Source organism: Manis pentadactyla, chromosome 2 (genome assembly GCF_030020395.1).
Source record: "Manis pentadactyla isolate mManPen7 chromosome 2, mManPen7.hap1, whole genome shotgun sequence".
Lineage (NCBI taxonomy): Eukaryota > Metazoa > Chordata > Mammalia > Pholidota > Manidae > Manis > Manis pentadactyla.
The window spans coordinates 28,899,983-28,914,154 of record NC_080020.1 but is presented as its reverse complement, the minus strand read 5'-3'; the positions used below and the strand labels follow the sequence as shown (position 1 = coordinate 28,914,154).

At 43.9% G+C, this 14,172-nt stretch overlaps 1 protein-coding gene across 6 annotated transcripts in view; it reads right to left on the bottom strand.

Moving 5' to 3' along the window:
- GRIA1 (glutamate ionotropic receptor AMPA type subunit 1) overlaps positions 1–14,172 on the bottom strand; it is a 287,460-nt gene that overhangs the window by 195,781 nt on the left and 77,507 nt on the right. The window lies entirely within an intron of this gene.

Here is a 14,172-nt window from a genome sequence, read left to right as displayed (position 1 = left end):
TAAAAAAACATGGTGAACATCATCATTCATAAACACTGAATTAAGTGCCTTTACAACTCTGGAATTCTTTGATTTATGTGAAAATTGATTCCAGCTTTTGGTACTGGAGTTACAACAAAAAGACAAGGAACTTAGGAAAAAGGTGCATTGGTGATAAGAAGGGGAGCCTTCCCTATATTCTACAGCAGAGCAACAGGGTCATGCTGACAGTGAAAAAAGAGAAAGGCCCTCAGTTGGTGCTGAGACCAAAATCCCTCCTCGGTCTAGGTGAACTTCACGCCCAATTAACAAAACTGCTTCAAAGGAAATGTTGATAAGAGCTTTCGGTGAGCCAAGGATACCTTTGAGGTACTAATAAAAGCTATAAACCTTCTCACCAGAAATATGCCACAAGTGGGCAAAGGAGTAAATATGTGCTAAGATATTACAACCTGGCAGTGTGGTGGGGACAGACTGTGGGGTAGGGGTGGAAGCCAAACAAGAAGCTGAGGGAATTGCTGGCTAAAGAGACTGAAGGTGTGAGCTGAGACCCAGTAACGCAAAGCTGCCAACTGTGAGAAGTCTGGGGGAAGAGCAGGCAGGAAGAGCCCAGGGGCACTGAAGCAGGAGGAAGCTTGGCATGCTTAGAGCACAGAGAGGGGGTTGGTGTGGCTCAGGCGTGGTGAGCGCCTTATGGGAGGTGAGGTCAGAGGGGTCAGCAACAGTCATATCAGGCCCACCATCCAGGTCATAGAAGGCCTCTGGATTTTATTCTGAGCATAGTGGGAAGCCACGAGGATTTGTACAGAGCAGAATGAAGTGATCTGATTAACAGTTCAAGAGGAAGTTACGTTACTTAAGTGACTTTCTAGGGTTTTCCAAGGTTGACTTTCTAGAAGGAAATAGCCTCATGTCCTTCCACCGCTACTGTCAATATGGACAGAATGTCAGTATCACTAAATGCAATACTGTGCTACAGTGACAAGTGAGGATGTCTCACAGATGTGTAGTGGGAAAAAAAGGGAGAGTAGGAAGCTGTCTGCCTGCCACACATGGACCTGAGTTGTGACCTAAGCCCCCGGTTGCTCGTGAAATGTATAAACTGCCTTTGTTATTTCTAAAGGGTTATCTGGTGAAACATGTTTAGGCAAAACCTGTCACAAGGTGTCTCTACAAACCCCCGCTCCATCCCAGCTGCTGCTCTGTTCGAGTGTTGACACTGGCAGCATCAACGTCAGAGACACCCCTCTGTGGCCTCTGCCAGGGGGCAAGCGAGCGTTTCAGAATACGGGTGACATCAGGGCCCTGGGCAGCAGGGGCTCACCCCTCCAGTTCCCTCTCCTGAATCCGATTTCCAGCTTCTAGTGAGATGCCACAGCCCAAGCTAGCTTCTCTGTGGCTGACCCCTCAGCAATGAGCACCAGAGTGTAATATTCATGAGATGAGTATTATGCATCTGAGTAGAAGATTGCAAAATACAAAGTGTATTTGTGTCCATTTTCCCACTGGCAGGTCCTGTCCATACTAGGACAGTTGGGTGGGTATTTGTAGCTAACAGAGAAGTTTGGCCCCAGGCAGGCACTTCCCTGGCCAAAAGGCTCACACCTGCGCATTAACTTCCTGCCCCAAACTCAGGCATACCCCACCAGAAGTGGCCGCCTCTGAGCTACATTACTCTGTAGGCTCAGATTGGACAAGATAATGTGTCTGCCTGCCGAGCTGTGCAGAAGGTCAGTGAAACTAGTGCAGCAGTCTAAAGACGGGTTCTGTGGACAAGCACTTCTGCGTTTAAGGACTGGCTGTGAGCTTGGACCAGTTGGGTAACCTCCTCTATTCAAGTGAACTTATCTGTAAAATGTAGAAACCAATAGTTTTTACATTGGTTGCTGCAAGGGGTAGATGACATAAACCAACCTTTTTTACTACAGAATTATGACTTCTGATGTGATGATGTTATTGTCGATGCTGATGCTCATGCCAGCAGTGAGAAGGAGCATTTAAAGCTTACACACTGTGTGCTGGGTCCCATGCTTGTCATCTCTGGTGGCATCGTGCCTGTTAAATGAGGGAACGTCAATATACATCTGCTTTGTTGATTTTTAAGCTTTTTAACACTGGAGATAATGTTCCAGGGTAGATGAAAGAAAGTTCTCTGACTTTTTTAGTTACTGGAAGTGAAGGTAGGGATATGAGAGAAGGAGGCAGTGCTGGGAAAATCATAGGAGATTTGTCTTTTTTTTCTATATAGGGTGTCTCTATCTGGAACTAAGAAAACATAATGTAGTTAGTCCATGGGTCAGAATGTAAATTTCATGTTTTATATTACAAATAATTGAATGGTATAGTCAAGACTTTCATATCCCATCAGAGCACACATGACAGAATCAAAGAATGCCAAAGTTGGAAAGAACTCAAAAATTCCGCTGCCCAAACCCTTGAGGGAAGGGCAAGAGAGACCTAGGGAAACCCATGGCAGGCCCAAGGTCAGCCCCAAGGTCACAGAGACCTCCTTTCCAGCACAAAGAGAAAACTCTCAATTAACTGAAGAGCCCTGCACCTCCTACTCTACCCCCTCTGGCAATGAACCTGAGAACTGCCTTGATTTCTTTTGTGTCTTCTGATACCCTGACTTTCCCAGCTGTCTGGGGTTGAAAGGCAGGACAACAGGAACTTCAGTAGGTGGATGAGCAGGTGGTGCAAAGGGCATTTGCCCATCTGGGCTCCTGCTAGTGGTCCTCAGTTTCTTTGTGTGCAAAATGGGGGAGGAGGGCTGGACTACACGGATCAAATGTTTTTTCCAGTCTCAAAATGCACTAATTCCTGTTAGCTTAATCTGGATTCAGGATCCCCGTTTTCTTTCCCAAAGCCCCCAGAGGAGCTGAGGGGTCTTGACACGGTGGTGGGCACAGGCTTTGGAACCTTGGTGGCCTGGTTTCACCTCCTCCATCACTTGCAGGACGGCCTTGACGCAAACCAGTTAAGCACTTGATGGCCATTTCCCCAATTAGAACACTCCCACTCTACCTCCATGCGTGAGTGTGAGCTAAATTAGAACAATAGATGGGAAAAAAAAATGCTTTGACAAAAGTAGCAAGGGGCTATATATATACACGTGTGTGTATATATATCTATATGCATCACTAATCATTTATTATTCTATTATCACCATCGTCAGTATTGTTCTTCACAACTCCTTCAGAGGTAATGCGACCTATGACTAATGAGGCCAAGCTTCCTCCGACTGCAGGAGGAGAGGTGAGGGGTGCCCAGTTCCAGGCAAAGGCTGGCCAGCTTGACTCTCAGTCCTGCCCATCATATTCTCTCTGGATATTTCATTTCTTAGGGTTAAATAGCCCAGTTGAGTCTGGTTGATGTTTCCTGGGCCAAAAATAGAGGATAAGTGGGTGCCATGGAATAAAGAAACCAAACCCAAACTATAAAAAAACAAATGAGCAAAAATATTAAGTACCTTTTATTGAGATGGGGCTTTCAAAGTGTTTTGTGGCCAATTATATTTTCTGTTCCTGTGAAGGAGGCAGGGCTTTGGGGGAAATGATGATTATTGATATTATCTTATACATGCATAACACTTTAGAGTTAACAAGGTGTGTTCTTACTGTTACTGAACAAGCCAATTCAATTAAATATTTATCAAGCACTACTTGAAGCAACATATTATCTATCATTCATTCACTATATATGAATATATATTAAATGAACATTATTTGACATTCAAATAACCTCTTGGAAGGATGTGGAATTAGGAGTTTTATCCCCATTTTCAGGAGAGGAAAGGGAGACACAGAGAAGTTGAATGACAGGGGCAAAGTCAAATTCTTGAAGCAGAGATTAGACCGCATGCCGCTTCTACTGATAGCCTTCCATTGATTTCTCATGCACTTAAAGTAAAATCCAAACTTCTTTCCATGGCACATCAGGCTCTGCCTGCTCTGGTCCCTTCTCTGTCTTCCCAATCTATTCTTGTATCACTCTCTCCTTTTCTAAAAATGCTCCAGCTACCTGGTTGCCCCTCAGTTTCTCAGATTCCACCACTAAGCTTTTTGCTGCATCAGGACCATTGTACAAATTGTTCTTTCCAACTAGAATATTTTTTTTTCTTTCTTTTCTTCTGTAGAGCTAATATCTTCTCATCCTTTAAGACCAGGCCTCAGAGAGGGTTTTCACTGATCATGCTATTTAAACAATACCTTCATGTTAAGTCCCCTCGACATGTTCCTTTCTTCTTCAGAGTATTTATGTCTTAGTTATTGCATGTATTTATCTATTTCTTGTCTGTCCTGCCCCATTAGAACTAAGGCCGCTGAAGTCTGGGGCCTGTGCCTCTTACTCACTGCTGTATTCCCAAGGACCCACGGAGACTGCTGCAGAGTAGTGACTCCACGTCTAATGAATGAATGACAGAACCAATGAGGTCTACAGACTTCGGACTTGGTTCTGGAACCCAGGTCTTCAGCTTTCAGTTTTCTGGTCCTTCCCTTTACTCTACACAATTTCCCTACAACCCAAGCGTCAACACTGTCAACTTCACGCCTTGGGGTGGGACTGGGCAGGGATGCTTTCTCAAATGAGGGAGAAATTCCAAACTCACTATCACATAAAGTGAGAAAGGGGACAATTTCTTGCACAAACAAACAGCCATGGTGGTTGAGGACCTGGTTTCACAGGAAATTTACTGAATTTTCTATATCACTAGATTTTCTGTATCACAGAATTATAGCAGCTGGGCTTAGAGCCCTCCTCATTTACAGGCTCCAAGGCAGCCCAGAGATAATGGCTACAGGGCATGCCTGCTTTCTGTGCCCTGGGGTCTCTGCTGAACCTAATGTTATTACTGAAGGAAAATGACAAAATGTGGCAGACACTGAGAGCAGTTCTCAACTCACCCAATCCCTGATCTCTCCCATCTATCCATCCACCTACCCACCCACCCATTTAATCCACTCATCAAATATTTATTGAAAGCATACTATGTATCAGGTAAACGGGCCAACTATTACCCGAGTTTTCTAAAGTTCAATGTAAATTACTGTATGGGATTGCTATAAGGGCAGCAGGTGGTAACATAAATGAAACCCTTTACAAAGTGTAGAGTCCAAAACACATAGAAGGGATTATGATCATTAGTAGTACAATTTAGCAAGTGGAGAGCAAAGGAGAAAGGGGCCATGATATAATTAAAGGATAAGTCTGCTCACTTGGAGAATTATCTGTGTATAACTAAACAAAAACAAAAACAAAAACCAATACATTTAGCAAAAATTTCAATGAAAGGGAAGAAAAGAGGTTTCCATGATGTGACTTGTTTCACTATATAGTCCCAACTCCTCCCCAGGGGAACAATTCAGGAGATTAAAATAGAAAATACCATTCAATGGAGGTGTCAAGGATTGGAATATTATTTAAAATGGAAGTACAGAGTCCAAAGCAATAGAACAATTGGAAACTGTCTTTGGGCATTTGCTTGGCATATTGGCCCTACTTTCTCACTTCCTAGAACCCTTTTCTCATCTCTTCTCCCAGTATGCAAATCCAACCTACTTAAGGCTCAGCTGCTTCCTAATCTCTCCCAGGAAGCATTCTAATCTCTTCAGGATACTTAACACTTCTTCCCCTTTACTCTAAGTTCTCATAATGTGTATAAACGAAACCCTAGAAATTCATACTTAATTCCATGCGTCTTGGGTTTTTTTTTTTTTCTCATTTAGTTCAAGTTAACTCTGCTCAGCAGATACTGTCACCATTATCCTGGTCTTAAAGGTGGGAAAACCCCGGCACACAGAATTTAAGTGGAGTATGAAGGAGAGATGATGAGCAGGTAGTGGAAGTAGGACTAGAAAATAGGTTCTCAGATGCCTAGGGCAGTTCTCTGTACGGCACACCTCCCTGTATCTGAATCAGTATGTTGTTCGGGTTTGAAGTGGGCACAGCAGCTGGGCCTCTGGATGAGCATAATTCTCCCCCAAGCGCTAGGGGTGTGCACTTGGGTACACAGGGTCACACAGAGCCTCCCAAATCCAACATTCCTTTGTCTCTCATCAGTCTAAGTGGGATGGTGGCTTTCATGCCCAGGAGAATCCTAAACATACTTCTGACACTGCACTGCAAAAAAACTGAAAACAGATATACCTCTGTCAGGGAAGGTCAGGGAGTCACCGGGCCCAGGTCCTGGAAAGGGCCACAGGAAACTTCACGATTCTGTACTGGAGTTCCAGTTCTGCTGAGAGTCATCAGTGGCTCTGGGAAGACCCACCATCCTTCCTAGGCCTCCATTTCTTATTTGGAGCATGGTGGATATTGGAAGCTACCTAAGGTCTCTCCTATTGCTGAAGTTCAATGATCTTTCTCAGCCTTTAGCGCTGAGACTTTCAAGGGGTAAATGTACCCAGACTCTCAAGGAGTAGATTTCTAAGTCTGAAATGCTGGATCGTGGGTCTATTCCCTACCCTTTGCAGGTACTAAAAATGGTAAGCATCATCATTAATAGAGAGCGGGTGAGTTGTTCTGTGTTTTCCTACATAAGATCATTGGATTTGAGTTCTGTGAAAGAAAATCAGGCCATAAAGAGTTAAGCAGGTGGGCAGCCAATATTTGAGGCCTGGCCGAGGCTTTCATGGTCCTTTTACTTATACCTGGGGCAGGGAGTGGGGCGCAGCTGTACCCAGGTAATTCGGGTATATTCTTTTTTAAAACCACTCTCTCCCTCTCTGTCCCATCTTGACTTCCAAGGGAGCCCTATGCGTCGCACTACTGAGCTGAGGAAGATAATGCCCAAGAGAGCATCCTGGATTAAATAGTCTCTCCTTGTGATTTAGAAGCTTGAGCTCGCCAGCTCTAAATCAACATGAATTCTCCATTTAATTTGAATCAGTGGGTTTTATGAGTCTGTTTCCTTGCAGTGGATCAGTCAGGTTCGTGCATTCCCTCTCTCTCACTCTGTGTAGCTTTTTTATAATGTTTCAGTGTTCCGCAGGCAGAAATCTCATAGTTTGGAAAGCCCGAGAAGGACCTAGACCAAACTCTAGGTTTCACAGAGAGAGAAACGGAGGCCAAGTACCAGGGGGGATCTGTTGAAGGTCACCCACCCAGAGCTAGGATCCAGGTTCCCTCTTTTGCTTCTCCTTTGCTTTGCCTCAGACACTTCTGTTCATTATAACTGTTTACCCTTTCTTTCCACCATTAGATAATCAATCACCCACTTCAGGGATCCCTATCACCACAGCATATTGAAACTTCAATTAATCAGAGATGAGGGCACAAAACTCTTACCTTGAATTATTTCTCTGATTAGCTTGAACGAGAAGTAGATAATCTCTCTCCCTCCTGCCCTCCCTTCTGTTTTCACATACACCCAAGCTAGAGAAATTATGATGGCTTTGTATTAAAATTAAAAAGAGGCCTACATGTGGCCTATTCCTCTGGAAAGAGATATTCATTGTCAAAAGAAAAAAACCTTGACCTACTTCCTTAGACACCTACATTCAATTACTGGCCACTGAACTTTTTTTTTATAATGTAGCAGCTTATCTGTTATTTTTATTATTACTAAGGATAACGACAGAAATAACCACAAGCTAGAATTTATGAGAGTCATTACCTTTAAAATAGTCTCCCTCTCTCTACAGCAACACGTGAAGCCAGGATGACAGAAATGCCCTGCCTGCTGATGGGATAACTGAGCCCCAAGGGGATTAAACAACTTTCCCCAAATCATCAAGCCACCAAAGTAAACTGAAGTCTTCCGTTCCCAAACCCCAGTTTTTATCACCATATCACCTTTCTACATGTCACTTTTTCTTAAATATTTTCATTTTAAAGCAGCTTGGTATTTGGTGAGGACTCTGGTCCTAGAAGGAGAGGACCTGATTCTAGGCCATTTGCCAGTTAGGCATCCTTCTCTTCTCCTGATCACTGTGCCGTTTCGGGGACACTTTTGTCACAGACTCGTGGCAGGGCGCAGTGGGACAGACCTGTAGCTTTGTTAGTTCCTTGCCTGGAGCTCCGGGGCATGTGGCCCTCATTGTCACAGCCATAGCCACCCTCCTGCCGCACTGTCACGTGCATTATCCATCAGCCTCCCGCCCACATCCAGGGTGCCGTGAGGGGACAAAGCGCATCTTACTTGCCTTTACGTCTGGGACCTGGGACACAGCCTGGTACTTAGTAGCTCTTGGAAGTATATTTGTTCACTAAATGCATAAAGACTCCAGTCTGATACTCTCAGTTGACATGAGAGAGGATTCGCCTAAAATTTCAAAGGGAGCTGATGGCAGACCTGGAGCTAGCTGCTTGTCTCCAGACTCTCTTCAGTGCGTGCATGAAGATGATGAAATGATTAGTTCTAATAATGACAGCAGACACCCAGTATCAGCTGCTGACTAAACAGGGGGTGCAGTGCCAGGTGTTTTCTGGGCATGATCCTATTTGATCCGCCCAACAATCCTATGAGGTGAGTTGTGTTTTTATCCCTATTCATTGGAAACATAAGTAAACTGCTTTAGATCAAAATTAGCTTTAGATTTCTTCTCCTCTTGCAAATATCCTCCGGACAGAGCCCCACCCCAACATGAAAAATAAAATAAAAGTCAGTACTGGGACAGAGGCCAGAAAGGCCTCTTCCTGTATCAATAAAATGCACACATTCTTGGCATCCTCAACAACAGATGTCCTGGCCAAGAAAGCACGGATGAGGAGATACGCTCATTAGCTGCTAACTACAGACCTTTTAGGTCTCCTTTATTTGGGCTGTCACTCAAAGTGGCCTTATTTTCTCCAGTCCTCCCGCGAGCGGCCTCCTGCTGATGCTTATTTGTTTATCTGAAAGGCCAGACTCTCTGGGACGGGCTCATTAGGAGGACATTCCCTTTCACAGCCCGGGAGGACGCCAGGCGCACAGTATCCCCCACATGCCTCCCTCATGCCCTGCCAACACCGCAACAGGAAGCACTCAGCTTTGAGCCAACGAAAACCCAAGTCAGCACAGAAAGTGCTCTGCTGGAGCCCAGCTCTGAGCTCTGAAGGGGAACAAACATCTGCAAAGCCCTGGCCACACTCTCACCTCCGCCATGTTATCGTCCCCCAAACTTTGCATCCCCCAGTGATCCCTCCTCCTCTGGATCCACTCAGTAACACAAAACCATCAGAGTAATATGGCCATAGACATTCCCAGTCAAGAGGGACCGCAGGGATGGTTGAGGCTAAGCACAGCACACCCTGGCCCTGGAGCCAGCCACTCCGTGATTTCCCGTCCATGACAGACAGTATTAATCAGTGGTGGCTCTCTTCCCAGCTCAGCTTGGATGGTGCCTCAGAATCCTTCTTAAAAAAGCACTTGGGGCAGAAGAGAGAAGTAGCTTTTTCACTCAGGATAAAAGGCTTAGGAGGAGCTGGAAACGACGCCCCCTGCTTGCCAATCCAGGGCTCTGTCCTCCACTGTATTTTTCTTGATGGTATATTTTTTGGGGGTCATTTCATATGACTAGGCTCTAACATTACCGAAAAATGTTGAACTTCCTGAGGGAGCAGCCTGGGTCATTTATTAATCTGGCCAAGCACCACACTGAGTAGGACACAGGCTGCTTAAGTGACAAGAGAAGTGAGTAGACTCCAGACCCCAAGTATAGGAAGGAGACACTTGAAAATTTCAAAAAGGATTTATAGCAACCACTTTGGACTAAACAACCACATATCACACAACCATTCTCTGGATAGAATCTAGGGACCTTATGGGACCCCATCCAAGGACAATCAGTTATGAGAAGACCAAAAGGCTCTTACATGAATTTGTTTCTCACCTATGATGGAAACCTCTCAACTCTTCCACCAAAGTAGCCTAAGAGCAGAGGAAAATGATGCAGGCATGGCCTCCAGGGTTGCAATGCATACTCCAAGCAGCCCACGGGAAGCAAGACATTTTTTTAAATATCATGTTTTGCCTTAAAAATTCAGGTAGGTTTGGGTTCCACTACAAAATAGAGCAATGTTCAATTAAATTTTTTTCTCCCAATTTTTTAAGCTAGTCTGATGCTCTCAGGGAAAGTATCGAGCTTTTGGCAGGGCCACATATCCTGCTTAGGCCTGAGGTCAGCAACAATGACCCAGGGACAAACCTAGCCCAGCATCTGTTTTTGGATGGCCTCTGAGCTAAGAATGGTTCTAATAATTTAAAAGGGCTGAAAAAAAAAATAAAAAGAAGAATAGTTAGTGATGCATAGAAATTAAATGAAACTTATATTTCAATGTTCATAAATGACATTTTATTGGCATGTATTCATTTATGTACTATCTATGGCTGCTCCAATGCTCCAATGACAGACTTGAGTGGTTCTGACAGAGACAAAGCCTAAAATACTTCCTATCTGACTCTTTACAAAAAAAATTCCCACCTCTGCCTTGGGCTGTTACTGGCTATCTGGTGGCCACACATCGCCCCAACATGGGAGAATGCACTACGCAGATCTCAGCTGGGGACAAAGCCCCAGGACATGCTTGGCAATGTCTGGAGACATTGTTGGTTGTCACAAATGGGGGGACAGGCTTGCTGCTACCATCTTACAGGAAGTAGAGGCCAGAGGTGCTGCTGAGCATCCTCCGGTTGTAAGGATGCCCCCACAACAAAGAGTCGTCTGATCCAAAAATAGCACCAAGACTGAGAGACCCTGGGATGAACCATCTAGTGCTGCAGGCTGGTTCTCCCCTCCGTCCTTCACTTCTTTACTCATGTCAAACACAGACTCTTGATATTAGTAAATTAGAAGGCATAACTCATTCAGGCCTGGGAGAAGGACACTCCATAAATATTTTGAATAAGGATGAGGAGGATTTCTCATTTGATTTAACAGTAGGAATTATTAACAAATAATAATTATTAACAAATCATAATAATAGTAGTTTTTTTGGTTGCCTCGGAATCCTTAAAAAAGCACTTGGGGCAGAAGAGAGAAGTAACTTTGACAGTAGGAATTATTCAAGTAGGAAGCCCTCGTTTAGGCACCAGGCATCAGACTGAGTAGTTTGTATTCATTCCCTCATTTAGTCATCATGTCAGCCTTGTGAGTTAGGGACCACTGTGACCCCCATTGTGCACATGAGCAAAGTGAGCCTCAGAAATGTTGCCAATGGTCACAAAGCTGCCAGGTTTGGAGCAGTGGTTTGTGCCCGAGCAGTCTGATAGCAACAGTTGTGCTGTTGGCCATCATTACCATGAACTTCCTAGAACACTCATTAACTCTTCATTTCCTTCCTTCAGTGTGGGCACAAGAACTGTCCACCCTGCATTCCACCATGATGCACAAAAAAGCAATCGCCTCCCCCAAAGCCTCGCCTTCCAGACAACGTCCTTAGCACAGATGTCTATTGCTACAAAACTGCTTTCAAATTCAAATACCACTTAAAAGCTTGTGGGTCAGGAAAACTCTTTTGATAACTATATAATCCATGTTCTAGAGGCTCCTTGTAGGACATACCTGAGCCTGTTGACTCACTGAGATGTTAGAACCAATTAGCATCTGAATAGGTTTCTTATTTCTCTCCCAGATAAAATCATAATTGAAAATCATTATTAAAGGGGTAGCTTTGAAGAGAAAATAGGCCTTTGAAGCAATGTATTTCAAAGATAGAGTACACTGCTCCCAATTTTGGCAAACCTGGCTTAGGACAGAAATGGCAAATATATTTATTTATATGAAACAATGTGAATTATCTGATAGGCTGTGTTGATGGTTGGGTAAGAACGTGGACTCCACAAAAAGATCATTTGGGTTCAAATCCCAACTTGTCTGCTTTTAATAGCTAATAAGTTTGCACCGGGACTGTTCACTGATTATTAACCCTGGGTTCATAAAGCATGATCTCTAGTCCGAGCTCTGGGACAAACTCATCATTTGTCATCTTGGGTAAGTCAGGTCACTTTTCCGGGCCTCTGTTACCCTAGCTATAAAAAGGAAATGATGGCACCTCCCCTCTCTCTTTAAGTTTATGGGATTAAAGAAGTTAATATTTACACAAAAAGGTAGTTAGTAGTAATGCTTATTTATGGGAATCTTTACAGTCCAATTCCAGGAATAGGAAAACTAAGTAATATACAAAATGCCCGTATAATATCCTGAGCCAGGTGACCAGCAGCCTTATTGCTGACAGTCTCAAGAAGGAAGTACTAAACACACACAAAGTTAGCAAAATAGCGATTTAGGGCCCATGTTATCAGCATTTTGTATCTGGGCTGCCCCAGCGGCATTCCAACTGGATCTCCATGCCTGACACAGCTGCTCAGAAGCAGCTGGCCTTGAGTGCCACAGCAGGGAGGTAGGGAAGGATGCCTGTCTTTTCTGATACCCAGAACAGAGCTTGGTTCCACAGAATACTGTGGCGCTTGAAATAAAGATTCAGTTTTTATTTGGCCTGAAATCCTGAACTGTTTCCAATGCCTACCTACCACTCTGCTAGCTGATCTGAGGCTGCCTATTCATGGTTGGTTTTATAAACAATGTCATTTATATAACTGCTGAACTGTAGCATACACCCTTAGCAAAAATAAATTAGTAGGAAGGGTATGCTTGCAAATCTAGGCATTGCTCCACAACTTCATCGGATTTGAGAAGCAAAATATTTCCTGGTTACCCACTATGTGCTTAGTGCCTTTCCAGATGCTGGAGATGGGAGGGAGGTAAAATGTTGAGCCCTGTCCTCCACGGCATTACAGTCTAGTTGTAAGACACATAATTTTACTTGAAATCATAATGCAATTAAACAAAACTATTCCAGGTAACAAGTAACATAGTATCTCCGAACCAGGGGAGTCAAAAAATGACCCAGGTAGATCTGACGTTCATGATGGATGTGGGATTTCAGCAGAGCCTTGAACGCTGTGGGGAGGATAGGAAAGGGTGCTCCTGAGTGTGAACAAGCATGGACTAAGAACAGGCATGCAACAGATTCTTTGGGAAAAGTGTTTTGGGGCTTGAATACAAATCTCTTCAAGGCCAGAGTTGGGACATGAATTTTACCTTAATGGCAAGAAAAAGTCAGAAAAGGTTTGAGAGGGACTTTTAGGCAAATGGAGGAGCATGATGGTGTGGGGGAGTAAATTTGGATATAGTTACAATAGTCCAGGTCAGAACAGTGAGGACCAAGACAAAGGTGGTGACTATAGAAATGGAACGGAGAGAATGTGCATTGTAATTAAGAAAAACTTCATAGAACTTTGTGAGTGAAGACTTACAGGATGCCAAGGAGAGAAAGGAATCAAGATGGTGTTATGATAACAGCTTAGTAATGATAACATTCTTAGTCTTCTAACTCAGTTAACAGCCCATCAAAAGCTATCTGAATCATTCAACTGCTTCTGATGATATTTTGATAAACTAGATCAGTACTTCTCAAGCTTTAATATGCATACAAATTACCTGGGGACCTTATTAAAATACAGATTTTAATTCAGTAGGTTTGAGGTGGAGCCTGAGATTCTGCATTTCTAGTAAGTTTCCAGGAGATGTTGCTGGTCCGTGAACCACACTTTATTCAGCAAGAGACTAGAGTCTCTTTTCTCTGATTTTCATGCTTAATGTCAACAACCACATTAGGATTTTTAAAATAAGGTGGACTGAGGGAAAGTTCTGTTATACTAATAGTCACCTGCAATCCCCAATTAACAGGTGTGGACTGCTTTGTCTCCCTCATGTAGTAGGAGGGGTGCTAAGTGAGGACTCAGGAGACCTGAGCATTAGTCCTAGCTCTACTACTATCTGTGGGTCCTTGAGCGAGAAAACATGGAACAAGAACCCAAGTCCACTGCCCAGTTTCTATCTTTGAGAGCACCTGCCTAAGACTGAGCATTTTTGTCCTTCCAAAATTCCTATCTTGAAACCTATCCTCAATGTGATGGTATCAGGAGGTAGGGCCTTTGGGGGAGTGATGAGGCCACGATTGATACTAAGGATTGGTACCCCTATAAAAGAGACCCCAGAGAGCTCCCAAGTCCCTTCTGCCATGTGAGGGCACACTGTGACCCAGGAGGTGGGTTTTCAGGAGACACCCCTTCTGCCAGTGCTTCATCTGGGACTGCCCAGTCTGCAGAACTGTGAGAAATAAGTGCTTTGTGTTGAAGCCATTCAGTCTAGGGTATTTTTGTCATAGTAGTACAAAGGGACTAAGACAGAAATTGGTACTAAGAAGTGG